General features: G+C 33.5%; 1 long non-coding RNA gene across 1 annotated transcript; it reads left to right on the top strand.

The window, feature by feature from the left end:
• Nucleotides 1-274: 274 nt before the first annotated feature.
• Nucleotides 275-1,380, top strand: LOC140009673 (uncharacterized). The gene is made up of 2 exons (XR_011817185.1): nt 275-414; nt 932-1,380. It is a non-coding gene; the product is annotated as an uncharacterized lncRNA (long non-coding RNA).
• The last annotated feature ends 1,433 nt before the right edge of the window (nt 1,381-2,813 follow it).

A 2,813-nucleotide genomic window follows, 5' to 3' on the forward strand; every position in this document is an offset into this window, starting at 1 on the left:
TGTAACCGACAATCCAGCAACCAGATGATTTGATACTTTACTTTGTGACATTATGCTAATGGTCATTATCTTTCCTACTAAAAGAGGTTAGAAATTGCCGGACTTAAAAATTTCAAATCTTAACGGTGTTGATACTTTGTTCAAACTCCTTTTGCAAGCTAATTATGACTTAGACTTTGTCTTTATTCTTTGATATTTGTCCCTTTCTCTAACAACTCAGCGACAAGAAGTTTCAAAACAACTACCGATTAGGTTTTGGAAAATTTCACAGTCTCTTGCTATAAATAGGTATCATCATTTACTTGTTTTCTCTCAAATAAAGCTAACATAAGATATCGGAGATGGCTAAATCTCAATTCAGCTGCGCAACCTTCTTTGCCCTGCTCATCTGCTTCCTCCTCCTCGTACCAAATGGTAAGTTGTAGCTAGTCTTAAATGGTGAACACATGCACAGAATGGCATATATTTGCACATTCCCAAAGTTTTAATTATTTGTCTCTACCTCTCTCTTAGTTAGAGAATTTCGAGTATAATAAACAGATATGGTTGTCACTAGCAATGAATTACAATAGTTATACATGCGTATCATGTGCATGTATACTCACAATCAAAATTTTACGAACTAATTTGTGTTACGTATGCTTTTCAATAAATGTTTTCTGCTCTTGAATTTCTCTTCCACATTCTAATTTCTCGTCACATGTAAATCTACTTCAAATATACATGTATAGTGTTGCAAGTAACTTTACATGTGGTGCAAAAATAGAAAATGGAATAAAGATTGACACAAAACAATGACATAGAGGAGCCATAACCTATAATACTAACAAACACTTATCCGCTAGGTGGACAGGCTAGATCCCTCATACATATCATAAACTCTGGACTAACTGTACATAATTTGCTCTTTCTCTTGCTTTGTTTCATGCAGAGATGCCAATAGCTGAAGCTAAATCTTGCCAGAAGCCTAGCAAATTCTGGTCAGGGAAATGTGCCGATAAAGGGTGCCACAATGTTTGCAAGTCTCGAGACCATGCTGACTCCGGATCATGTATGTGGACTGGCCAAGGTCATCAACGTCATTATGCTTGCTACTGTCGCTACAAATGTTGAAAGCCTACTATATGCTACAATTTGCACCGTACTTTGTAATGTGAAATAAAGGCCAACAATTCACTAGAATTGCATATGTGCCGCCAATGGTAGCTGTTCCTATGTCAGTTGCTAATTATGTATGCCTGTATGTGTTATCACTGAAACATCACTGCTCAGTGATAACTTAATCAGTCTATCCAGGTGTGTTTGTTACCATCTGTCTTGTATTCATTTAAATATAAATGGACTACCTCTATCCAAGTATGAGAGTCATTTTTCTGGGAATTCAACTTGTTATGAATACATGTGATTATTATGTTTGGAATTGGAATAGGTGTGATTTTATATGGTGGTTATACTGTTAGATTGCACTTATGCATCAAGTTGATATACACGAACAAACTTTTCGCGTTGAACAAAATTACATGATTGTATATTAAATTATTTAAGAAGTATAATATCCGTACAACCACACGAAAATTTTAACTATACCAGTCTTGGTCCATTAAGTTCTGAAGGGGTGGCATTAGATAAATTTATCTAAGTTTTTGAAATTGCAAAATTGAAACAAAACTGATGTCATGTGTGAATCTCAAAATAGTGACTTCTATTTTATTTTGGGATAGCAAAATAGTTACTTCTATTTCGGAATAGCAAAATAGTGAAAATATTAAATAACAATAAAGTGGAGAGAGTACCTCTACAAGGTACCTTTTATTCTACGGAACTCAATTTATAAATACTTCGTTTCAACACAGAAAGAGAAAAAGTGAAGTTGCTGATCTGCATGAATCAAAAGTGTTTGATACTTTGCTTACATGCGAAAAGCATTTATTCATCTATGACTAGAACAGCATTAGATAAAGGCCATAGCCAACCAGAAAAATGCTACCACATTACCACCACATTAGATCACTTTTATTTTTACCTCTTCTACATTAATTGTATTCATATGGCGTCACTAAGTTAATCTTGCTTCTTCTCTCCATGTTGCGTTAATGAACTTTAGCTTTTATTGAAGCGGGGAAGAACCTAAAGCATCTATTATAATGGTAATTAATTAGAGAATTTTTGTTCCCATATTACCTCCGGATTATGTGTTTGGTCGTCCAAAATAAGTAGCAAATGAACTTTCCAGTACGTTTTTGCTGTTGGCCATCTAGTTCTACGGTCTTATGTGGTGAAATATGTTTTGTAGCAAATTGGAATCCGATTAACACGAAAAAATATCTGCCAAAGAGTTGGATGCGATACTAAAAAACAAGTCTAACGAAAAAAAGAGAAAGTCATAAGCACCGCCAAGGATAATGCTATAGTGTCAATCGTTAACATAACTTGTGAATATTTTACATTAAAATACTGATAAAACAGGTTTGTTTTAAAAAAAAAAAATTAAAATACTGGTACAACCAGTTAATAATGGTCCCCACATCCAAGATTGGTATCTTTAGTGACAATTGCACTACTGTTCATTTAGGTTTCCAAGATTCAAAGTAACATCAGGTGGTAATATGGTAACTTTGGTAACAAAATTGGTAAGTTATAAGTGTGATTGAAATTTACTCTTAAATACCGAACATTACTACTTCTCCAACAAAACATATTACTTTATAATTAGTAAGTTTAATTTAAACAATGGTAAGTTTTACAAATAAAATGGTAAATTGTTCAAACTTACTACATTATTTCACAAACTTAGCATTTTACTTAAGAAAGTT

Source organism: Coffea arabica, chromosome 6e (assembly GCF_036785885.1).
Source record: "Coffea arabica cultivar ET-39 chromosome 6e, Coffea Arabica ET-39 HiFi, whole genome shotgun sequence".
NCBI lineage: Eukaryota > Viridiplantae > Streptophyta > Magnoliopsida > Gentianales > Rubiaceae > Coffea > Coffea arabica.